General features: G+C 42.2%; 1 long non-coding RNA gene across 8 annotated transcripts in view; it reads right to left on the bottom strand.

Moving 5' to 3' along the window:
- The window catches only part of LOC132356827 (uncharacterized), a 90947-nt gene that overhangs the window by 38978 nt on the left and 25481 nt on the right, over positions 1 to 26488 (bottom strand). For all 8 annotated transcript variants that reach the window (XR_009500117.1, XR_009500110.1, XR_009500111.1 and 5 more), the window contains 3 exons: positions 26022 to 26063; positions 24725 to 24778; positions 10337 to 10410 (listed from right to left, as the gene is read on the bottom strand). This is a non-coding gene — a long non-coding RNA (uncharacterized LOC132356827). The remainder of the gene's footprint in view (positions 1 to 10336; positions 10411 to 24724; positions 24779 to 26021; positions 26064 to 26488) is intronic.

Below are 26488 nucleotides of genomic sequence, written 5' to 3'. Positions count from 1 at the left end.
CACTTACATATACATAAAAGAAGCAGCTGTCTCCTTTATGAACCATCAGATTGAAAATGTGTCAACTCAAGCACAGTCTACCAATTTACTAACTGTTGGCCTATGACTAATTAACAGAAATTAGCTATGTTACTGGCAGACACACCGACCGTTACTTCATTAATTGTACGTGTCTGTGTGCGGTGGGAAGTTGTAAAATAACACTGGTGAAGAAGACCAGGGCCCTGGTTCACCCCGGGCAGAAGGGGCGTTCGCTTCCTAAATGCAGCATGGAAGGGTTGTCCTACTGCCCTCAGTGCCAGGCTAAGCCCAGCCACCGAGACTGACTCCCCTCCCTCACAGGAACCAGACTCAATTCACCCTCCACCTGAAGTCTCTGATACTTGGCAGTCAAGTTCCTTTTACAGGTAGGACTTCAAGAGCGGCCTGCCTTTGGGGAGAAGGATAAAAGGCTATAAACACAAAAGAAGGGGAAACTGAATAAAAAAGAAAGCTCTCCTGCGATCAGAAGGTGCCTTTCTCCTTAGTTAAGTACACTGGATTCATAAACACTCTTTTATTGAGTTGGGTTTCAGAGCTTTTACTTAGTGTTGACTTACTAGGTAGATAAGACAGCAACAAACAAGGCATCTAGTGATCCAGCTCAAGAGTGGGGCCCACCAGGGCATGATCCAGCTGTACTTATGAAACAGGCAACTTCTGATCTTAGCATGTCCCAATTCCTCTTTTGACACATTCCCCTCTTTTCAGCCCACCTCCTTGGGTCCCAGTATCTCCTGCTGCCACTTGGCCGTGCAGGGTCATCCCCTGACCTCCCCTCTAACTTAAGCTGGAGTTCCCAGTCCTGAGCACTGAGCACCACGCCAGACCTGGCCACCGCCTCAAATCAGGTTTTGTTCCAGTCCCTCAGGGCCAACGTCATAATGGGATATCCTTATAAGTGATACGTTTGCATTTTTTTTAGAGAGGTCTTCTGGAGTTCCTTATCCTGAATGAGTGATTCTAATGGTAGAAGTTTCTGGCATGATTAAACCTTAGTAAAAGACATTTTGGGGTCCTTGGGAGGGCAGTTTAAGAACTCCTTAAAACGTTACCTTCTAGGCAATTGTACTCATTCCTGTGCATGGGACTGTTTCTAGAATCACACGGAGGTTCCTGGGCAAGAAGCATATGTCTAGAAGTCCACTGGCCACTGCTGTCCTGGTAGGTTTCTCAAGTGGTGAGAGAAGTTATTTGAGAACAGTTCAGGCAGTCAGGGGTGCTGCTTTCTGGTTTTAGAACTCTATAATGCTTGTTTAGAAATTATTATCTACTTCTTGCCTCTCTACTTTTTTTTTCACCAGAAGAAACAGATTAAGAACTGGATAAGAGAAACATTAATAACTGTCAGTCATTTGACCAAAGGTGATTTCATTGCACACAGATTACACTTTTGCTGCACTATTACAAAGCCTGCTTAGAGAACTAATCAACAAAATTGGAGAGCAATTCTTAAGTAAAAAGGGATCTTAAAATGAACTACTGAGAGATACAACAATGTGATGAATCCCAAAGACATGATGCTGAGTGAGAGAAGCCAGTTTCAAAGTTCCCTACTGTATGATTCCATTTCTATGACTTTCTCAAAAAGACCAAACTACAGTGATGGAGAACACATCAGTGGTTGCCAGGGTTTTGGGGCGGGGGTTGTGTGTGTAACTACAAAGGGGCAGCATGAGGGAGTTTGGGGGGATGAATCCTGATACAGTCTGTATCCTGACTGTAGTGGTGATTACATGAAACTATACATGTGTTAAAATTCATAGAACTGTATACCAATAACATCAATTTTTCTATATATTAACTTAAAAGCTAATATAAAGGGAAAATGCACTTCTCCCATTGTTTGTTTAGTCCTCTGTAACATCAAGTGATAAGTTCAAGATGCTCCAGGTCTGAAGAACAGGCATGAAAAGGGCTCTTCGGAAAAGATCATAAAAACCCTCTGAGCTCCTCCTAAGGAAGGTGTTGAATCTAAGAAGGCGGCAGAGCATATGTTTGGAGGCGTTGGCCCAGCAATGGAATGGGGTTTGCAGCCCATCATCCACAGCTTCTCATTCCCCCTCAGGGTTCCTCTTGTGGTCTGAGCCCACTGGCTGACTGACCAGGGTTAGGGGTGGCGGCTGTTCACCATACAGAGTTAACAGGCCCATTCAGGCCTCACATATTGGCTCCATGAACAATGAGCAGGCCAGTGATTCCTATTTTGGAAGGGCTAGGGTGGGGACAGGTTGGAGACACCCTATTCTGATTTCCTAGGGCGGCCCTCTGATATGAAGACATATGGCAAACACTTGCTTTGTCATGGAAGTGATTTGCAATTAGATTTGGTTACTGAGAATTTCCAGAAGGTGAACAATACCTGTTTGGATTATTATAGAGGCTTATAGATTATTATAGAGGCTCCCGAAGGGGCTGCATCCCCAGGTTGGGGGAGTCACTGTTCTTTATAACCATCTAGTCTGTAGCCAGATGGCCAACTAGTTCCATGCCCGCGCAACGAGCCAGATTCCTTAGCCCAGCTTCTGGCAAAATGTTCAAGGGCTCAATTTTTTGTCTTCATCTTTTTTTCAATTGAACTTTTTATTTTGAGATCATTGTAGAGTCACATGCAATTGTAAGAAATAATGCAGCGAGATACCACATACTCTTTAATCCAGTTTCCCGAAAGGGTAACATCTTGTCAAACTGTAGTATAATATCACAATCAAGGTATTGACACTGCTGCGAACCGTTGATCTTGCCCAGATTTCCCCAGCTTTACTTGTAAACATTTGTTTGTATGTGTCTGTGTATTTAGTCGTATGCAATTTTATCGCATGTGTAGGTTCACGTATCCACCGACACGATCAGAACTGTACTATCACCAAAAGGATTCTTCCTCTGCAGCCACACTCACCTTCCATCTGCCCCATCCCCTCACCCCTGGCACCCCCTAACCTGTTCCCCATCGCTATGTTTCTTGTCATTTCAATAGTATTATATAAATAATCATATAGTATGTAACCTTTTAAGACTGGCTTTTTCTCACTCAGGAGGATTCCTGGGAGATTTATTCAAGTTATTACATGAACCGATACCCCATTTCTTTTTATTGCTGAGTAGTATTCCATGGCACGGATGTCCTACAGTTTACTTAACCATTAATCTGTTGAAGAAGACATGTATGAGTGATTCAGTTTCTCTGCATCCTCACCAGCATTCGGTGTCACTATTTTTTATTGTAGCTATTCTGAGAGGTGTGTAGTAATACCTCACTGTGGTTTTGATTTGCACTTTCCTGATGACTTACGGTGTTGAACATCCTTTCATGTGTTATTTGCCATCTGTATGCCCTCTTTAGTGAAATGTCTGTTCATATCTTTTGCCCATTTTCTAACAGGATTGTTTGAGTTTCCAGAGTTCTTTATGTATTCTAGATAAAAATCTTTTCTCAGATACGTAGCTTGCAAATATTTTCTCCATTCTGTAGCTCATATTAATAGGATCTTTCATAGAACAAAACTTTGTAATTTTGATGAAATCCAATTAATAGTTTTTCCTTTTATGGATCATGCTTATGGTGTCAAGCCTAAGAACACTTTGCTGAGCCCTAGACCATGAAGATTTTCTCCTGTGGGCTTTTTTTCTACAAGTCTTATAGTTTTACACTTTAAGTCTGTGATCCATTTTGAGTTAATCTTTGTATACGGTGTGATGTTTAGGTCAACGTTCACTTATTTTGCCTATGGATGTCAATTGCTCATGCACTATCTATTGAAAAGGCTACCCTTCCTCCATTGAACTGCTTTTACACCTTTGTCAAAAATCAATTGAACAAATTTGTGTGAGTTTATTTCTGGGTTCTCTATTCTGTTCCATTTATCTGTGTGTCTCCCTTCCACTACTACCATACTAGCTTGATTACTGTTGCTATATAGTAAGCCTTTACATTGGTTTATTCTTTTAAAAAGTTTATTCTTTATAAAAATCATTTTAACTACTCTAGGTCCTTTGCCTTTCCATATAAAAAACTTTGGGGGGGTGGGGGAACTACACCACGTGGCTTGTGGGATCTCAGTTCCCCAACCAGGGATGAACCCGGGCCATAGCAGTGAAAGCCCAGGATCCTAACCACTAGGCCACCAGGGAACTCCCTCCATAGAAATTTTATAATAAGCCTGTCTATATCTACAAAAATCCTTGCTTGGGTTTTCATAGAGATTTCATTAACCTATAAATCAACTTGGGGAGAACTGACATCTTAGTATGTTGACTGAGTATTCCAATCTATGAACACGGTCAGTCTCTCAAATTACTAATGTCTTAAGTTCTTTCATCAGTGTTTTGTAATTTTCCGCATACAAATCTTGTACCTGTTTTGTTAAGTTTATACCTAAATATTTCATTTTCTTTGGAGCACTTATAAAAGGTGTTATTTTTTTTTTAGATTTCCAGTTACTATATAGAAATGTAATTGATTTCTGTGTGTTGCTCTTGTATCATACGGCCTTGCTGAATTTCATTATTAGTTCTAGAAGGGTTTTTTTTTTTTAAAGATTTCTTGTGATTTTGTATGCAGATGATCAAGTTTTCTGCAAATAGAGACAGTTTTACTTTGTTCTTTCTAATCTGTATGTTTTAAAATTTCTTTTTCTTGCCTTGTTACACTGTCTAGAACTTCCAGTACAATGTTGAATAGAAGTGATAAGAGCAGACATGCTTGCCTTGTTCCAACCTTAAGAGCGAAAGCATTCAGTCTTTCACCATTAAGTATAATGTTAGCTGTATGTTTTTTGTAGATGTTCTTTACATGGTTAAGGAATTTCCCCTCTAATTCCTAATGTACTGAGAGTTTTTATCACGAATAAATGTTGAATTTTATCAAATGTGTTTTTCTGTGCCAATTGACATGGGCATATGATTTTTGTTTAGTCTTTTGATATGGCAGACTATCTTGACTGATTTTTTAAATATTGAACCAGGCTTGCATACCTTGAATAAATCCCACTTGGTCATGGTGTATAATTCTTTTATACATTGTTGGTTTCATTTTGCTAATGTTTTGTTGAAGATTTTTCTAAGTTCATGAGATACTTGTCTATAGTTTTTTCCCTTTTCTGCACTGCCTTTGTCTGGTTTTGGTATCTTTCTGGGACTCTGACATGAATGTTGGATCTTTTGTTATTTCCCACAGGTTTCTGAGGCTCTATTTTTTTCCAGTCTATTTTCTCTCTGCTGCTCAGATTGAGTAAGTTCTATTGGTTTATCCTCAAGCTCACTGATTCTATCATCTGTCATCTCCACTATACTACTGAGCCTATATAGCAAGTTTTGAATGTCTACTATTGTATTCTTCAGTTCTATAATTTCTGTTTGGTTCTTTTGTATAACTTGTTTTTCCTTTGCTCAGATTTTCTATTTTTTTCATTTGTTTCAAGAGATGTTGCAATTGCTTATTGAAGCATTTTTGTGATGCTGCATTAAAATCCTTGTCAGATAATTCTAACATCTGATTCATCTTGGTATTGATGTCAGTTGATTGTCTTTTCTCATTCAAGTTGTGATTTTCTGGTTCTTGGTATGATGGGTGATTTTTCATTGTATTCTGGACATTTTGGCTACTATGTTAGGAGACTATTTAAATCTTTTATTTTAGCAGGCAGTCAATGTTTAGGTTTAGCACACAAGTCCTAGCCTACTTTTGTAAGCTGTGATTTCAATGACGATTTACTTTCCAGAGCCTCTGTGGTGCAGTTTTGGTCCGACTGGTTAATGTGGTGCTGATGGGGCCCTCACTGGTCCCTGCTGGTGTTGCCTGAGGGAGCAGAAAGTGCTTTACCAGGCTGCGTTGCCTGATGTCTCTAGGTGGAGGAAGTGAGTCTCTAGTCTGTGGAAACAACAAATCTTCCCTGGCTTTGCTTTGGTGGAACCCCCCTCCACTTGCCAGTGCTGTATGCCCTCCTGGTATCTCTTTTGGGGAGAGGGGATCCTTAAGACCATGGGGACAAAGGCTTCATGAGCCAGACTACTTGTTGTAGTGGGATTTCCTCTTGATGGTGCCCTGGTTGCACAGTATCTTTTGGTGGGGCAGGGGAGTCTCTGGCCTGGTGGGAAAGGAAGGCACTTCCCCTGGCTGCTTATTGTCAGTGGGGCTCCCTGTTAGACTCCCTTTGCTGGAGTTGCCATGCTCACTTGGTGTTGTCAGCAGGACTCCCATTCAAACCAGAGGGAGAAGGAGCCTATCTGAGCCACTGTTGCTAGGTTGGGAGCTGGGAAATGCTGGGTCTGGGTTGCCTTCTTCTGTTGGGTAGTAAGTCATAAGGCTCCCATAGTGTTCCTCCAGTCCTGGAATTCCTAACCATTCTGCCGTCCTCTTTACACCTTTTAGAATTCTCCTTTGGTTGCCTCTTGAATTATTTCTAGGATTCATAATTATACTTAGCTGGGAGGAGCAAGGAGAAATGAGTCTATGCCATCTTGTCCAGACTGGAAGTAGAAGACCAGTTTTGCACTGGTTTCTGCTGCTGCTTCTCCTGGGAATGACTCAGGCTTTCATCTGCCACCCTTTCCTTGGCAAAGAGAAGCTCAGGAGGCTTTGCTTTGGTTAATATAACAAGCTCCCAGTTTGGGGGCTTTTGTTTGTGTGTATGTGTGTGTGTTGTTTGTTTTTAAGAAAGGCTGGCAGAGATCAGCCCTGAAGGAGCAACTGTGTTACAGTGGGGCAAACACTCTTGACAGGACGCTGAGTCAGCTGTGGATCTGTCTTGCCTATAAGATACTCCTGTGCCACTGTACTCACAGGATCATATTTTGAGGAGTCAGAACAACCAAAGTTTGGTATTTCCAGAGAGGATGGAGGCAGAAAATAAGATTTTAAAATATTCTCCTTCCTTTGCATAAAACCTTGGCATATCAGTGTGTGGCATACTCTGTGCAGCACTGGTCCTCAAGGAAAACAAGATGCCACTGGAGAACACTGCCTGTTATGGTAGGCTGAATCATGATTCCCCAAAGATGTCCACGTTCTAATCCCTGGGATCTGTGGAAATGTTACCTTACATGGTAAAAGGGACTTTGCAGGTGTGATTAAGTTAAGGATTTAAGAGGGGGACATTATCGTGGATTATCCAGGTGGGCCTATTCTAATTACAGAGTCCATATAAGAGAGAGACAGGAGGGTCAGAGGTAGAGAAGGCAATGTGAAGCAGAGGTCAGACAGTGAGAGAGAGGTTTGAAGATGCTATGTGCTGGCTTTGAAGATGGAGGAAGGGGCCAGGAGCCAAGGAATGCAGGTGGCTTCTGGAAGCTAAAATATGGCTGATTTTTTAAAATAAATTTATTTATTTATTTATTTATTTATTTATTTATTTGTGGCTGTGTTGGGTCTTTGTTGCTGTGTGCGGGCTTTCTCTAATTGCATTGAGCAGGGGCTACTCTTCGCTGCAGTGCACGGGCTTCTCATTGCGGTAGCTTCTCTTGTTGTGGAACACAGGCTCCATGTATGTGGCTTCAGTAGTTGTGGCTCGCGGGCTCTAGAGTGCAGGCTCAGTAGTTGTGGTGCACAGGCTTAGTTGCTCTGCAGCATGTGGGATCTTCCTGGACCAGGGCTCGAACCTGTGTCCCCTGCGTTGGCAGGCAGATTCTTAACCACTGTGCCACCAGGGAAGTCCCAAAATGGCTTATTTTAAACTTCTGATCTCTACAACTGTAAGATAATAAATTTATGTTGTATTAAGCCATGAAGTTTGTGGTAATTTGTTATAGCAGCAACAGGAACTAATACACTGACAGAGGGCGAGTGACATGATCAGGGTAGGAGGTCAGGGGGTATCGTACAGTAGTAGGAACATGGCTGCTGCACAAGGACATGCTGAAAACATGAGACTTCCATCTGGAAAGGGGAAACCTGAGAGGAGACTGATTCGAAGTCTAGAGCACTGCTGAAAAATAGAACTTTCTGTGATGATGGGAATGTTGTGTATCTGCATTCTCCAGTACGGTAGCCACTAGCCACATGTGACTACTGAGAACTTGAAATGTGGCTAGTACTACTGATTTACTCAATTAATTTATATTTAAATTGTAAAAGCTTCATGTACCTAGTGGCTAGACAGAGTGTATTGGACAGAGCAGGTCTCTACCATTAAAAACAGTGTGGGGCTTCCCTGGTGGCACAGTGGTTAAGAATCTGCCTGCCAATGCAGGGGACACGGGTTCGAGCGCTGGTCCGGGAAGATCCCACATGCTGCAGAGCAACTAAGCCCGTGTGCCACAACTACTGAGCCCATGTGCCACAACTACTGAAGCCCGCGCGCCTGGAGCCCCTGCTCCACAACAAGAAGCCACCGCAATGAGAAGCCCGCACACAGCAATGAAGAGTAGCCCCTGCTCGCTGCAACTAGAGAAAAGCCCGTGCTCAGCAACAAAGACCCAGTGCAGCCAAAAATAAACAAAATAAAATAAAATTAAAAAAAAAAAGAGTGTGGGTAAGGTAAATACAAACTTATTCATTAAATCCTTCAATGCTAGAAAACTAGCCCAAAATAGCTATATCATATTAAAGAAGCACCAACACTTCTCTGGAGATCAGATTTCTCATAACCTCTGCCATAATATAACCACAAACCTAGAAAAGAAAAAAACATCTAAACAGCATGTCAAATTGCTATCATAAAATCCATGAACTTCACAGGAGGTGTATGGGGTCAGTCCTTGGTCAAACATCTGTACATTAGAAGAACCTAGAATACGCTGATCTCAGCCTCTGACAACAAAAAGAGTAAAGCTGGAAACTAAACGAGGTAGAATTTCAAAAGCACAGAAACCTGGGACCCATTTAATAGGGAAAGACATATTCCTACATGCCTCAAAGGTCCAGGGCAAAAGCAGATGGTCATAATGGCCATTCTGAGTCACAAAGGAAGGTTATATTATGTTCTGAATTATCTGTTTAAGAAGACAAAACAGTGAATGATGTAATTTTTTTTAACATCTTTATGGGAGTGTAATTGCTTTACAATGGTGTGTTAGTTTCTGCTTTATAACAAAGTGAATCAGCTATACATATACGTATATCCCCATATCTCCTCCCTCTTGTGTCTCCCTCCCACCCTCCCTATCCCACCCCTCTAGGTCGTCACAAAGCACCGAGCTGATCTCCCTGTGCTAGGCAGCTGCTTCCCGCTAGCTATCTGTTTTACATTTGGTAGTGTATATACGTCCATGCCACTCTCTCACTTCATCCCAGCTTACCCTTCCCTCTCCGCGTGTCCTCAAGTCCATTCTTTACGTCTGTGTCTTTATTCCTGTCCTGCCCCTAGGTTCTTCAGAACCATTTTTTTTTTTTAGATTCCATATATATGTGTCAGCATACGGTATTTGTTTTTCTCTTCCTGACTTACTTCACTCTGCATGACAGACTCTAGGTCCCTCCACCTCACTACAAATAACTCAATTTCGTTTATTTTTATGGCTGAGTAATATTCCATTGTATATATGTGCCATATCTTCTTTATCCATTCATCTGTTGATGGACACTTAGGTTGCTTCCATGTCCTGGCTATTGTAAATAGAGCTGCAATGAACATTGTGGTACATGACTCTTTTTGAATTATGGTTTTCTCAGGGTATATGCCCAGTAGTGGGATTGCTGGGTTGTATGGTAGTTCTATTTTTAGTTTTTTAAGGAACCTCCATACTGTTCTCCATAGTGGCTGTATCAATTTACATTCCCACCAACAGTGCAAGACGGTTCCCTTTTCTCCACACCTTCTCCAGCATTTATTGTTTGTAGATTTTTTTTAACATCTTTATTGGAGTATAACTGCTTTACAATGGTGTGTTAGTTTCTGCTGTATAACAAAGTGAATCAGCTATACATATACATATATCCCCATATCTCCTCCCTCTTGCATCTCCCTCTCACCATCCCTATCCCACCCCTCTAGGTGGTCACAAAGCATCGAGCTGATCTCCCTGTGCTATGCGGCTGCTTCCCACTAGCTATCTATTTTACATTTGGTAGTATATATAAGTCCATGCCACTCTCTCACTTCGTCCCAGCTTACCTTAAAAAAAAGAAAGCAAAACTCAACAAAGGAAATGGGTAAATCAGAACAAAACAAAAAAAACTATCTTTCCAGTGTCATGCAAAACCCCTACTTTTAAGGTTCCAGCCACTATGCTATACCATCCATGCCAGCTCCTCGTCACTGCCACTTACACAGGAATGATATGCACCAGGGTTGATAACTCACTTCAAGAACTCTCTCACCATTACCATCAACACCATTCTCACCTCATCCTCCTGCCTTACCTGCCACACAGCTTCCAAATTTGGATCAATGCAATCATCGACCACTGCTGTTTCTATGTCCATTCTGCTGAGCCCTGGGGGAGGAAATAACACAACAGTACAGACAGGATCATCTTGAAAAGCATGGTCTCTGTGGAACATTACATAGCAGTTATATACACAAGAAATCTATATTTGCTGATATGGAACAATATTCAAGGCACCTTAAATTAAAAAGCAAGTGATATCACACCCCTGAGTATGGCAATCACCAAAAAGATAGATTGTAACAAGTGTTGGTGAAGATGTGGAGAAACTGGAACCCTTATAGGCTGCTGCTGGGAATGTAAAATGGTGCAGCCACCTTGGAAAACAGTGTGGCAGTTCCTCAAAATGTCAAACAGAGAGCTACCATATGACCCAGCAATTCCACTCTTTGGTACATACTCAAGAGACATGAAAATATACGTCTACACCAAAACTTGTATTTGAATGTTCAGAACAGTATTATTCATAATAGCCAAAAAGTGGAAACAACCCAGTGTCCACTAACTGATGAATAGATAAACCAAATGTGGTCTATATGTACAATGGAATATTATTCAGCAATAAAAAGAATGATTCTGATTCATGCTATAACATAGATGAACCTCAAAAACATGTGCTAAATGAAACAAGCCAGTCACAAAAGACCACCTATTATATGCTTCCATTTATATGAAAGTCCAGAATAGGCAAATCTGTAGAGACTGAAAGGAGATTAGTGGTTGCTTAGGGTTATGGGTGGGGATTGTGGATAAGGGGGTGATAGCTAAAGGGTACAGAGTTTCTTTTTGAGGTGATGAAAATGTTCCAAAAACTGACGATGGTGGTGGTTGCACATTATCTGTGAATGTAACTAAAAACCACTGAATTGTACACTTTAATTAATGTGTGAATTGTATGGTATGTGAATTATAGCTCAACAAAGCTGTTTTTTTTTAAAAAAAAAAGCAAGTGCTAGAATAATGCATGTACTATGAGTTCATTTACATAAAACCCCAAACTACATATGCATGTAATATAAACATTTGTGAATGTATGTAAATATATAGAAGATGATTTGGAAGGCTACCCACCCATCTGTTAGCATTGGTTACTTCTGGAGAGGGAAACAGGATTGCCTTCTGTACTATCACACTTTCCTGTTTCTCCTCCTACCACCCTAGTTGTTCCTTCAAGTTGCTTTTGTAAGCGTTCCTTCCTCTGCCCATCTCTTTTGAATCTCATTCTACTCTTCAGGCTCTCCTTGAAGTAATCCTAAGATCATACATTTCCCATGGCTTCAACAACCTCCATCCATATCCTGACTCATTCATTCAGCAAATATTCATTGAGCACCTACTAGGTACTGTGCTAGTACCTTTGATTCCTTCCTCTCCCTCGTCTCCCATCCCTCATCCAACAAATTCCACCAGTCCTCTCTCCAATAAACATACTCTGTCTCTCTACTTCTCTCCATGTCCGTGGCCTCCAATGTAATGCAAGCTACTGTCATCTCTCCCAGATCCCTGCAACAGTCTCCTGCCCCGTCTCCCTGCTTGCATAGGCCATTCTCCACACAACAGCCAGAGCCCACTTTTAAATATATAAATCAGCTCATATCAGTCTCCCTGCTTCGAAGCCCTCCAAGGACTTCCGAATACACTCTGCATAACATCTAAGCTCTTTACTTTGACCTAGTAAGATAGAGCCCTTGCCTAAATCTCTGATCTCATCCCATCCTTGTTTGCTATGCTCCCAGCTATAATTTGCTCTCTCTTGAGGGTCTCTGAACTTACCTAAAATGTTCTCTCATCATCCACGTCTCAGCTCCAGTGTCAGCTCCTCAGTGAGGCCTTCCCTGATCATCCCAACTAAGTAGGCCCCGAGCCTGGTCAGTGTCTCATCGCATCTCCTGTTTTACTTTCTCCCAGCGTTTATTGTCATCTGCAGTTGTTTCATTTATTGGTTTGCTTGTTCATTATATGTCTTCCCTGCCACTTGAATGTAAGCTCCATGAGAGTGGCAACTCTATTTGCCTTGTTCCTGCTGAATCTCTAGCACCTAGAAGGTACTCAATGAATATTTGCTGAATGAATGAGTCAGGAGATGGATGGAGGTTGGTGAAGCCCTCGGAAATGTATGATCTTAGGATTACTTCAAGGAGAGCCTGAAGAGTAGAATGAGATTCAAAAGAGATGGGCAGAGGAAGGAATTCTTACAAAGGCAACTTGAAGGAACAACCAGAGTGTCTGACCCTCAGGTTTTTGGCTGAAGCAACTAGACAGATGGTGGGTGCCATTCACTGAGACTGAAAGACAAGGGGAGGAGCAAGCGGGGTTGGGGATTGCTTCAAGAACTGAGTTCTGGACATGTTAAAGTTGAGATGTGTATGAGTCACCCAACTGGAGATCCTAAGTAGATGGCTAGTTATAGAAGTCTAGATAGACTTCAGTGAGGTGGTCAGGGCTAGAGACGGAAGTTTAGAAATTGAATTCATCAACATAGATACAGTATTTAAAGCCCTGGGAATAAATAACCTAGGAAGAAAGCAGATAATGAGAAAAAGGGGGCCTGATGCAGAGTTCTAATGTCTCCCACACTTGTATCTCCAGTCCTCACCTCCTTCTTCCAGGAGTTCCAGAACTACTATCAAATGCCTTACATAAACCCAGGGTGTCCCATAATGACTTCATCGACTTCCTCTTCAAAACTGGTCCTCCTTCTGTATTCACCAGTCAGTTGGACCTCTTCGTAACATCCCCAGTACTGTTCCCCACCTTTCCTTCCCCGTGACAGTTACCTTAGGTCATCAATCTCATCATCTCATGCCTGGATGACTACAATAGTTTCTTAGCTGGTATCTCTGCCTCCAGTATTGACCCCCGACTGCTGCCAGTAGGGTCCTTCTGAAATCCCTTGATCATGGTACTTCCTTACTTAAAACCTTTCGATGGTTTCCCATTGTTCAAGATAAAGTACAAATTCTTAAACCTAATGTATAAGGTCTTTCAGGACCTGCTTCCTGCGACCTTTTCAATCCTGTCTTCTGCTTACTCCCTCTCCCTTACATCCTAGGCATACCAATTTATCAACTGCCTTTAGTTCTCTGGATGCATCATCCTTGTTTATTTCTACAAACATGTACCTGCGATGCACCCCACCACTACCTGTTCTCCAGCTCCATGAAAAGTTTTGCCCTCCAACCAAGCCAACTTGCTCTCTTCTTTCTTGATGTCCCCTCAGCATCCTGAGCATCTTGCATCTTTATTTTCTGTAGTATCTTATTGTATTTCTATGTTCATGTAGCTCTCTCCCTCTACTAGCCTGTAAGCTTAATGAGGGCAGGGATGGTACTTCCTTATCTTTGTTTTACCAGCACCTAATATAGTGCCTAGCATATAGTAATCACATCAGCCAATATTTATCAAGTGCATATCAGTGCCAAGTAATTCTATAAGTGCTTTACATGTATTGATTCATTTATAACAACCCTATGAGGCAGGTAGTATTATTATGCCCAATCGACAAATAGGAAATAAAGACAGAGAGATTAAGTAACTTTGCTCAAGTTACACAGCTAGTAATGGATACAAGCCCAGTCAGTCTAGCTCCAGAGTCTGTGCTTGTAATCACTAGTCTCTCAGCAAATGCCTGTTCAATGAATGGGAAATTGGAAATGTGGGACATGTGACTTTTTTCATGTTATTATTCTGACCTTGACTATTTCATCTTTTCTTTCATTAAAAAATCTCATTTCATTCAGAGCTCAGACACAATAAAGTTACAAAATCAAATAACAGATCCTGTGCTATGGAGCTCAAGGGAGTCAATAAGGGCAAATGTCATTATCCTCACACCTCCAGGCACTTAGCAAGTCAGGTTGATTTACTGATGTTCAGCGACTAGGGCCAAAGCACAGAAAAGTAAGATAGGACGAAACATCATAACATCTTAACATCAAAACATCCTGACAGCTTTTGCCCTGCCCTCCTTCTCCTTCCACCCACCCAGCCCGACACCCCTCGTCCCTCCCCCAACCACCCTGAACGGATAGACAGGAGGAGGCTCATCATCTTCGTCGTCGCATCCAGCAGCTGCTACTGCCAGTGCCAGGTGCCTTGTAAGGATCCTCCTGAAAGGCTCAAAGAGTGGGTCAGATTTTGTGGATTCCAAGCACCGTGACCTTCCATTAAAAGAGAGAGCTCGAGCAACCTTCAAATTAAGCCACGTGGGCAGCCGCCTACTTTGTTAATGAACGTTGCTGTTTCATTGGTTTCAAGCTGTGTGGATGAAAGGCTCTTGGTGCTCCAGCCAGGCATCAGGGCTGTGCCTCTGAGGTGGGAGAGCCAACTTCAGGACACTGGTCCACAAGAGACCTACCACCTCCACGTAATACCAAATGGCAAGAATCTCTCAGAGATCTCCATCTCAACATCAAGACCCAGCTTCACTCAACGACCAGCAAGCTACAGGGCTGGACACCCTATGCCAAACAACTAGCAAGACAGGAACACAGCCCCATCCATTAGCAGGGAGGCTGCCTAAAATCATAAGGCCACAGACACCCCAAAACACACCACCAGACGTGGACGTGCCCACCAGAAAGACAAGATTCAACCTCATCCACCAGAACACAGGCAATAGTCCCCTCCACCAGGAAGCCTACACAACCCACTGAACCAACCTTACCCACTGGGGACAGATACCAAAAACAATGGGAACTACGAACCTGCAGCCTGTGAAAAGGAGACCCCAAACACAGGAAGATAAGCAAAATGAGATGACAGAAAAACACACAGCAGATGAAGGAGCAGGGTCAAAACACACCAGACCTAACAAATGAAGAGGAAATAGGTAGTCTACCTGAAAAAGAATTCAGAATAATGATAGTAAGGATGATCCAAAATCTTGGAAATAGAATAGACAAAATGCAAGAAACATTTAACAAGGACATAGAAGAACTAAAGAGGAACCAAGCAACGATGAAAAACACAATAAATGAAATTAAAAATACTCTAGATGGGATCAATAGCAGAATAACTGCGGCAGAAGAAAGGATAAGTGACCTGGAAGATAAAATGGTGGAAATAACTACTGCAGAGCAGGATAAAGAAAAAAGAATGAAAAGAACTGAGGACAGTCTCAGAGACCTCTGGGACAACATTAAACGCACCAACATTCGAATTATAGGGGTCCCAGAAGAAGAAGAGAAAAAGAAAGGGACTGAGAAAATATTTGAAGAGATTATAGTTGAAAACTTCCCCAATATGGGAAAGGAAATAGTTAATCAAGTCCAGGAAGCACAGAGAGTCCCATACAGGATAAACCCAAGGAGAAACACGCCAAGACACATATTAATCAAACTGTCAAAAATTAAATATAAAGAAAACATATTAAAAGCAGCAAGGGAAAAACAACAAATAACACACAAGGGAATCCCCATAAGGTTAACATCTGATCTTTCAGCAGAAACTCTGCAAGCCAGAAGGGAGTGGCAGGATATACTTAAAGTGATGAAGGAGAAAAACCTACAACCAAGGTTACTCTACCCAGCAAGGATCTCATTCAGATGTGATGGAGAAATTAAAACCTTTACAGACAAGCAAAAGCTGAGAGAGTTCAGCACCACCAAACCAGCTTTACAACAAATGCTAAAGGAACTTCTCTAGGCAAGAAACACAAGAGAAGGAAAACACCTACAATAACAAACCCAAAACATTTAAGAAAATGGGAATGGGAACATACATATCGATAATTACCTTGAATGTAAATGGATTAAATGCTCCCACCAAAAGACACAGACTGGCTGAATGGATACAAAAACAAGACCCGTATATATGCTGTCTACAAGAGACCCACTTCAGACCTAGAGACACATACAGACTGAAAGTGAGGGGATGGAAAAAGATATTCCATGCAAATGGAAATCAAAAGAAAGCTGGAGTAGCAATTCTCATATCAGACAAAATAGACTTTAAAATAAAGAATATTATAAGAGACAAAGAAGGACACTATATAATGATCAAGGGATCGATCCAAGAGGAAGGTATAACAATTGTAAATATTTATGCACCCAACATAGGAGCACCTCAATACATAAGGCAAATACTAACAGCCATAAAAGGGGAAATTGACAGCAACACAATCATAGTAGGGGACTTTAATACCCCACTTTCACCAATGGACAGATCATCCAAAATGAAAATAAATAAGGAAACACAAGCTTTAAATGATACATTAAACAAGATGGACTTAATTGATATTTATAGGACATTCCACCCAAAAACAACAGAATACACATTTTTCTCAAGTGCGCATGGAACATTCTCCAGGATAGATCATATCTTGGGTGACAAATCAAGCCTTGGTAAATTTAAGAAAATTGAAATCGTATCAAGTATCTTTTCTGACCACAACGCTATGAGACTAGATATCAATTACAGGAAAAGATCTGTAAAAAATACAAACACATGGAGGCTACACAATACACTACTTAATAACGAAGTGATCACTGAAGAAATCAAAGGGGAAATCAAAAAATACCTAGAAACAAATGACAATGGAGATACGACGACCCAAAACCTATGGGACGCAGCAAAAACAGTGCTAAGAGGGAAGTTTATAGCAATACAAGCCTACCTCAAGAAACAGGAAACATCTCGAATAAACAACCTAACCTTGCACCTAAAGCAATTAGAGAAAGAAGAACAAAAAAACCCCAAAGCTAGCAGAAGGAAAGAAATCATAAAGATCAGGTCAGAAATAAATGAAAAAGAAATGAAGGAAACAATAGCAAAAATCAATAAAACTAAAAGCTGGTTCTTTGAGAAGATAAACAAAATTGATAAACCATTAGCCAGACTCATCGAGAGAAAAAGGGAGAAGACTCAAATCAATAGAATTAGAAATGAAAAAGGAGAAGTAACCACTGACACTGCAGAAATACAAAAGATCATGAGAGATTACTACAAGCAACTCTACGCCAATAAAATGGACAACCTGGAAGAAATGGACAGATTCTTAGAAATGCACAAACTGCCGAGACTGAACCAGGAAGAAATAGAAAATATGAACAGACCAATCACAAGCACTGAAATTGAAACTGTGATTAAAAACCTTCCAACAAACAAAAGCCCAGGACCAGATGGCTTCACAGGTGAATTCTATCAAACATTTAGAGAAGAGCTAACACCTATCCTTCTCAAACTCTTCCAAAATATAGCAGAGGGAGGAACACTCCCAAACTCATTCTACGAGGCCACCATCACCCTGATACCAAAACCAGACAAAGATGTCACAAAGAAAGAAAACTACAGGCCAATATCACTGATGAACATAGATGCAAAAATCCTCAACAAAATACTAGCAAACAGAATCCAACAGCACATTACAAGGATCATACACCATGATCAAGTGGGGTTTATCCCAGGAATGCAAGGATTCTTCAATATACGCAAATCAATCAATGTGATACACCATATTAACAAATTGAAGGAGAAAAACCATATGATCATCTCAATAGATGCAGAGAAAGCTTTCGACAAAATTCAGCACCCATTTATGATAAAAGCCCTGCAGAAAGTAGGCACAGAGGGAACTTTCCTCAACATAATAAAGGCCATATATGACAAACCCACAGCCAACATTGTCCTCAATGGTGAAAAACTGAAACCATTTCCACTAAGATCAGGAACAAGACAAGGTTGCCCACTCTCACCACTATTATTCAACATAGTTTTGGAAGTGTTAGCCACAGCAATCAGAGAAGAAAAAGAAATTAAAGGAATCCAAATCGGAAAAGAAGAAGTAAAGCTGTCACTGTTTGCAGATGACATGATACTATATATAGAGAATCCTAAAGATGCTACCAGAAAACTCCTAGAGCTAATCAATGAATTTGGTAAAGTAGCAGGATACAAAATTAATGCACAGAAATCTCTTGCATTTCTATACACTAATGACGAAAAATCTGAAAGTGAAATTAAGAAAACACTCCCGTTTACCATTGCAACAAAAAGAATAAAATATCTAGGAATAAACCTACCTAAGGAGACAAAAGACCTGTATGCAGAAAATTATAAGACACTGATGAAAGAAATTAAAGATGATACAAATAGATGGAAAGATATACCATGTTCCTGGATTGGAAGAATCAACATTGTGAAAATGACTCTACTACCCAAAGCAATCTACAGATTCAATGCAATCCCTATCAAACTACCACTGGCATTTTTCACAGAACTAGAACAAAAAATTTCACAATTTGTATGGAAACACAAAAGACCCCGAATAGCCAAAGCAATCTTGAGAACGAAAAATGGAGCTGGGGGAATCAGGCTCCCTGACTTCAGACTATATTACAAAGCTACAGCAATCAAGACAGTTTGGTACTGGCACAAAAACAGAAATATTGATCAATGGAACAGGATAGAAAGCCCAGAGATAAACCCACGCACATATAGTCACCTTATCTTTGATAAAGGAGGCAAGCATATACAGTGGAGAAAAGACAGCCTCTTCAATAAGTGGTGCTGGGAAAATTGGACAGATACATGTAAAAGTATGAAATTAGAACACTCCCTGACACCATGCACAAAAATAAACTCAAAATGGATTAAAGACCTAAGTGTAAGACCAGACACTATCAAACTCTTAGAGGAAAACATAGGCAGAACACTCTATGACATACATCACAGCAAGATTCTTTTTGACCCAGCTCCCAGAGAAATGGAAATAAGAACACAAATAAACAAATGGGACCTAATGAAACTTAAAAGCTTTTGCACAGCAAAGGAAACCATAAACAAGACCAAAAGACAACCATCAGAATGGGAGAAAATATTTGCAAATGAAGCAACTGACAAAAGATTAATCTCCAAGATTTACAAGCAGCTCATGCAGCTCAATAACAAAAAAACGAACAACCCAATCCAAAAATGGGCAGAAGACCTAAATAGACATTTCTCCAAAGAAGATATACAGATGGCCTACAGACACATGAAAGAATGCTCAACATCATTAATCATTAGAGAAATGCAAATCAAAACTACAATGAGATATCATCTCACACCGGTCAGAATGGCCATCATCAAAAAATCTAGAAACAATAAATGCTGGAGAGGGTGTGGAGGAAAGGGAACTCTCTTGCACTGTTGGTGGGAATGTAAATTGATACAGCCACTATGGAGAACAGTATGGAGGTTCCTTAAAAAACTACAGATAGAACTACCATACGATCCAGCAATGCCACTACTGGGCATATACCCTGAGAAAACCATAGGTCAAAAAGAGTCATGTACCAAAGTGTTCATTGCAGGTCTATTTACAATAGCCAGGACATGGAAGCAACCTAAATGTCCATCGACAGATGAATGGATAAAGAAGATGTGGCACATATATACAATGGAATATTCCTCAGCCATAAAAAGAAACAAAATTGAGTTATCTGTAGTGAGGTGGATGGACCTAGAGACTGTCATACAGAGTGAAGTAAGTCAGAAAGAGAAAAACAAATACCGTGTGCTAACACATATATACGGAATCTAAGGAAAAAAAAAAAAGGCCATGAAGAACCTAGTGGCAAGACGGGAATAAAGACACAGACCTACTAGAGAATGGACTTGAGGATATGGGGAGGGGGTGGGGTGAGATGTGACAGGGTGAGAGAGTGTCATGGACATATATACACTACCAAATGTAAAATAGATAGCCAGTGGGAAGCAGCCGCATAGCACAGGGAGATCAGCTCGGTGCTTTGTGACCACCTAGAGGGGTGGGATAGGGAGGGTGGGAGGGAGGGAGACACAAGAGGGAAGAGAAATGGGAACATATTGTATATGTATAACTGATTCACTTTGTTATAAAGCAGAAGCTAACACACCATTGTAAGGCAATTATACTTCAATAAAGATGTTTAAAAAAAAAAAAAAAAAAACATCCTGACAGCAACCACTTACTGAGAGCCTCATAGATGCCAGGCGCTTTGTTGAGAGTTTTACATGGATTACCTCATTCAGTCTTTCCAACAGCCCTCTGTGATGTCCGTACTGTTAGGCTCCCCATCTTACAGATGAGAAAATAGGCTCAAAGAGGTTGGATAACTTGTGCAAGGTTACAGAGTTAGCAAATGGTAAACCAGGATTTACGCCAGGGCTGCCGGCTGCAGTCCATGCTTTATTTTTTTTTAACACCTTTATTGGAGAATAATTGCTCTACAATGGTGTGTTAGTTTCTGCTGTACAACAAAGTGAATCAGTTATACATATACATATGTTCCCATATCTCTTCCCTCTTGTGTCTCCCTCCCTCCCACCCTCCCCATCCCTCCCCTCTAGGTGGTCACAGAGCACCGAGCTGATCTCCCTGGGCTACGTGGACCGCCCCACTCACCCTTGTCAACTGTGACTCTAGGGCTGCACTGCCCCCACTGGACAAACACTAGCCATACATGGCTAGGTCGATTTATTTATTTACTTTTTAAATTTTATTGAAGTATAGCTGATTTACAATGTTGTGCTAATTTCTGCTGTATAGCAAAAGTGACCCAGTTATAGATATATATATTCTTTTTCATATTCTTTTCCATTATGGTTTATCACAGGCTACTGAATATAGTTCCCTGTGCTATATAGGACCTTGTTTATCCATCCTATATATACTAGTTTGCATCTGCTAATCCCAAACTTCCCATCCATCCCTCCCCCACCCCCTTTCCCCTTTGGTAACCATAAGTTTGTTTTCTATGTCTGTGAGTTTGTTTCTGTTTTGTAAATAAGCTCATTCATGTCATATTTTAGGTTCCACATATAAGTGATATCATACATATGGTATTTGTCTTTCTCGTTCTGACTTAGTTCACTTAGGATGATAATCTCTAGGTCCATCCATGTTGCTGTAAATGCCATTATTTCATTCTTTTTTATGGCTGAGTAATATTCCATTGTATACATGTACCATACCTTCTCTATCGATTCCTCTGCTGATGGACACCTAGGTTGTTTCCATGTCTTGGCTATTGTAAATAGTGCTGCTATGAACATTGGGGTGCATGTATCTTTTCGAATTATGGTTTTCTACAGATATATGCCCAGGAGTGGGGCTGCTGGATCATATGGCAGCTCTATTTTTAGTTTTTTTAGGAATCACCATACTGTTTTCCATAATGGCTACACCAATTTACATTCCCACCAACAGTGTAGGAGGGTTCCCTTTTCTCCACACCCTCTCCAGCATTTATTGTTTGTAGATTTTTTGATGATGGCCATTCTGACTGGGGTGAGGTGATATCTCTTTGTAGTATTGATTTGCATTTCTCTAATAACTAGCAATGATGAGCATCCTTTCATGTAGGTCAATTTAAATTAATTAAAATTAACTACAACTAAAAATTCAGTTCCTCAGTCACATCAGCCACATTTTAAGTGTTCAAAAGCCACATGTGGCTAATGACCGCCATATTGGAGAGCGCACACAAAGCACATTGCCCTCATCACAGAAGGCTGCATAGGTCAGCGTGGCACCAGAGTGTGCTGGCTATGACAGGGTAGGTTCGGTGAGCTTCTTCCAACTGCTGCCCCCCTTCTCTCCACCCTGCCAGTCTGGCTCTTCTCACTTCAGCGTCTTGGGGAAACTTTGAGGCATACGGTAAGGTAATAACTTTCATTATCGTCCCCTCCATCATTCACCTCCTCAGTAATATCACCCTTTCTATCCACTGCCTGCAGTTCATCCTCGTGCCCCATCCCAGTCGCCCCCTCCCCTCTCCAGTTCTGGGGAGACAGAGGTCCTGTTGTTATGCATTCTCATTGTGCCTCCAACCAACCCAGATGATCCAGTGCAGGACAGGCACTTTACAGCCGCAAGAAGCAGAGATCCCTGACCATCGTCCGCAGCCACACCTTGTCTCCCCACCTGCCGCCGGCTCAGCTCTCCAGAGGGAGGGCTCACCCTAACCCTGGCCCAGCCGGCTGCTGAGGTGCAGCCTCCTGTGGCCACCACGACTCCAATATGATTTTGGAGCTGGTGAAAAGGACCTGGAACCTTCCTAAAATCACATGTTACCCAATGTCAATGAAATCTAATAGGATGCTAGAAGGCAGGCTGGTTATATATGATCTGCTCTGCACACAGGGACGAGTTGGGAAGAAAGGAGACAAAGCAGCCAGGGATAGGGGAGCTAAATAAGATACACTCCATTACCCATGGTCATGGAGAACAGACATGGCAGCTTATTAAAGCCAGTCAATAGTCCCAAAGGCACTCTGGAATTCATCATATGACGCAGCCATAACCTACCTCTGAACCCCAGCGGATTTATCCATCTAATTAATTTTTCTCAGACTGATATTAAAATGAGTGTATACTTTCCAAGCTGATTCTAACTGATGTCTAGAGAAGCGGGAAATGGCATGCATACTGGGAAGGGTAAAGACAGCCTAAAATGATTAATTTGCCACTGAAAATCTCAATGTAGGTATTTGAGAGTCACCTGTACACACTGTCCATAGGAGATTTCTGCCTGTCAAAGCAACTAAAGAGTTGAGCCACCTAAGACTCTTCTCGGAGGCCCACATCAAAGATGTAGGAAACGGTCAAGTCAAGCTGGATGTCTCTCAGTCCATAATGCGCCCAGTCACAAAATCAGAGACACCTTGCTGATTCCCAAAAGGTTCTCATGCAGAAGCAACTTCACTCCAGCACATGCCACTTAACAGCAGGGGCTACAGTAGGGAAAGGAGGGGTAGGCAGGCTCTGTCCCCATCCCCGTGATGTGTGGGCCACACCGCCTCTGAAAACACAGCTGTGAAACAGGGACAGTAAGCGACACTCAGGGTTCCGCTTCAGTCATGCTTGAAGTGGGTAGAGCAGAGTGACAATGGAGCACGGAAAGGACAAGGGGCCAGAAGACAGAATCAACGTCCCTGAAAGCAAGAGTACTCGCGAGACACGTATTGGTTTCTGTTTTCCCTCTGAAGGGGAGAAAGTAGGTCAACACACTCAAAGAACTGTGACCAGGAACCGTGGGTCTGAGAGGGAGCCACTGGCTGAGCCCTGCCAAGATGAAGCAGTGAGACACATGCCTTTCACTTTCAGGGATTTGTCTGAGGTCACTTGGCCTTGGGAAGAACTCGGGCTGTGAATCCCTTGGTGTGTATCCTCTGCAGGCCCTCGGAGTTGGGTGCAAGGGGAGCCTCGCATTTTAAGACCGACATCCTAATGATTGGCTGGCGTGAGCTGGCAGGCACAGGAATGTTTATGAGCAACCTGCCTGCTTTGGCTTTCAGACAAGGTGGACAAGGCCCGAGGCAGCGTGGCTAAACATAGACAGCACAGGGGGCCCAGAAAGCAGGAGAGCTCGGTTTCATTCCCACGTCTCTCGGTTAACTTGGGGCAAACTCCCTGAGTGTCCTTCTTTCATGGACTGATTTGTTGGTAAGGCAGGAGCACTGAGGAAGCTTTCCCAGGCCTAGAGCAGGGGGTCACACTGAGTCTGCTGCATTTTCTTGCCTCATCTTCCCTCAACGACCCAAGTTTGGGGAAAAGACCGGTTGTGATCAGGTGGGAGGTGGAGTCGCTGATTCACGTATGGAAACAGGACAAGCTGTGATGACCCAGTGGCGGCCACACGAGGCCCCCTCAACAAGGTTGCTGCTCAGTCAGAGCCAGAAGGAGGCTGCCTGACCCCTGGTCTAAAGGTAGAGGTGGCAGAGACGCATACCAGAGGCGCCAAGTCAGAACTCTTGCTGCCTAGCACACAGCTACGAGGCAAGCAGTGTGAAACGCAGGAATTTAGGTAGGCAATTTTAGGAGGAAATTCAAAACCCAGGCCGTTCCTGCCCTCTGTCACTGCTCATATGCCATTCCTTTCCTCAGCAAGACTCTACTTGTACAGAAGCAAAGAACCCAGGCCAAGGCGGCCGCTTGTCCAGTCCCGTTAGGGGGCAGTGTTCTTAGGAAAAACCTGGACTAGCCATGGAGCAGGGGAGGCCGAGCCCAAGGAAACTCTTCAGTATTTCCCGCCCCAAGGCCCTCGGCCCTACCCTCATTCCTGGACACTTCCGCCAGAAGTCAGTATATCCCTGGGTGGCAGCAATACCTGGGAGGAGCTGCTACTTTTTTTTTTTCTGATTATAAAACTGATAAGTGATTACTGTATAAAACTGAGAGCATAAAGGAAAATAGAAACTAGAAAATTTTAAAAATCACTATAATCCCATCACCTAAAGATTACTACTGTTAACAGCCTTTATGTAAATTTGGAGTAGTCAGGCCTGGATTCAAGCCCTGGCTCTATTGCTTACTTACAGTGTGACTTTGGGCAAGTTACATAAGCTCTCTGAACCTCAGTTTTCTTATCTGCAAAATGAGAATAATCATAGCACTCACCTTAAAGTGTTGTTTCAAGGATCCGAGAATTCCCGTGAAGAGGTGTAGTCGTCCCTGGCAAATAGTAAGTGATCAATAAGTACTGGCCACCACCATCATCATCATCATCATCATCATTCTACGTGCCTGTATTCAAAACCCTCCATAATGATGGCTGCATAATATTTCACCTTGTGATGGTACTATTTCCTGAGTGTTAAACATCTATGTTGCCTCCAAGATTTCGGTATTACAAAACTGCTGCAAGGAACATTCTTGCACATAATCTCTGATCATTTCCTTAACATAAATCTCCTAGAATTGAGTTTACTGGGAAAAAGAATATGAACATTTTTTAGGCCCTTGTTCCAGACTGTAAAGTGGCTTTCTAGAAAGGTTGTACTCACTTACATGTCTACCAGCAGGGCATATAAGTACCTATCTCTTCATACTTTCACCAACACTGAGTAATAACATTTTTAAAAAGTCTTTGGGGCTTCCCTGGTGGCGCAGTGGTTAGGAATCCACCTGCCAATGCAGGGGACACGGGTTCGTGCCCCAGTCTGGGAAGATCCCACATGCCGTGGAGCGGCTAGGCCCATGAGCCACAACTACTGAGCCTGCGCGTCTGGAGCCTGTGCTCCGCAACGGGAGAGGCCGCAACAGTGAGAGGCCCGCGCACCGCGACGAAGAGTGGCCCCCGCTCGCCGCAACTGGAGAAAGCCCTTGCACGGAAACGAAGACCCAACACAGCCAAAAATAATAAATAACAGTGTGTGTGTATCTATAAGGGGTTAATTGTACAAAGTTCTATACTTTAAAAAAAAAAAAAAAAAAGTCTTTGCCGGGCTTCCCTGGTGGTGCAGTAGTTAAGAATCCGCCTGCCAGTGCAGGGGACACAGGTTCGACCCCTGGTCGGGGAAGATCCCACGTGCCATGAAGCAACTAAGCCCGTGCACTACAACTACTGAGCCTGCGCTCTAGAGCCCGTGAGCCACAAATACTGAGCCCGCGCGCAGCAACTACTGAAGCCCGTGCGCCTAGAGCCTGTGCTTCGCAGCAAAGAGAAGCCACCACAATGAGAAGCCTGTGCACTGCAATGAAGAGTAACCCCCCCGCCTTGCCGCAACTAGAGAAAGCCCGCACGCAGCAATGAAGCCAAAAATAAATTAATTAATTAAATTAAATTAAATTTAAAAAAAAGTCTTTGCCAATTTGATAAGGGAAATGGTGCTTTGTTTTCACTTGTAAGGCTTTGACCATAAGGGAGGATACACATTTTAAGCTAATTCTCTGTTAAACTCGTACAGGAACTCACGTGTTCCCAGAGACAAAATCCATAATGAAGTCTTCAGGGATCCTGAAATGAAAACACACGAGGGACATATGCATTAAAATAATTTACATTTGAATAGTTGATATACTTATTTTGAAACACTTTTGGTTGTAAAATCTAACACATAGAAAACTACGGATCTTAATAGAGCATTATAAAGTCAGTACCTTCCTGTTCTCATCTAGGTCAGGAAATAGAACCTTGCCAGCCACCTCAGAAGCCTGACACACATCCCATCCCAATCCTAAAATCAACCACTGTGATGACTTTTATGGTAATCCCTTCCTTGCTTTCTCTTAGTTTTCTTTCTTTCGTTTGCACCAGAGTTGCAACCTTAAGCACTATACTTTAGGTTTTTTTTGTTTTTTTTAATTTATTTTTGGCTGTGTTGGGTCTTCTTTGCTGTGCGCGGGCTTTCTCTAGTTGCGGCGGGTGGGAGCTACTCTTCG

This window comes from Balaenoptera ricei, chromosome X (genome assembly GCF_028023285.1).
Source record: "Balaenoptera ricei isolate mBalRic1 chromosome X, mBalRic1.hap2, whole genome shotgun sequence".
NCBI classification, from domain to species: Eukaryota; Metazoa; Chordata; class Mammalia; order Artiodactyla; family Balaenopteridae; genus Balaenoptera; species Balaenoptera ricei.
Note: the sequence above shows the minus strand (reverse complement) of the source record. Positions and strands in the feature narration are given on the sequence as shown.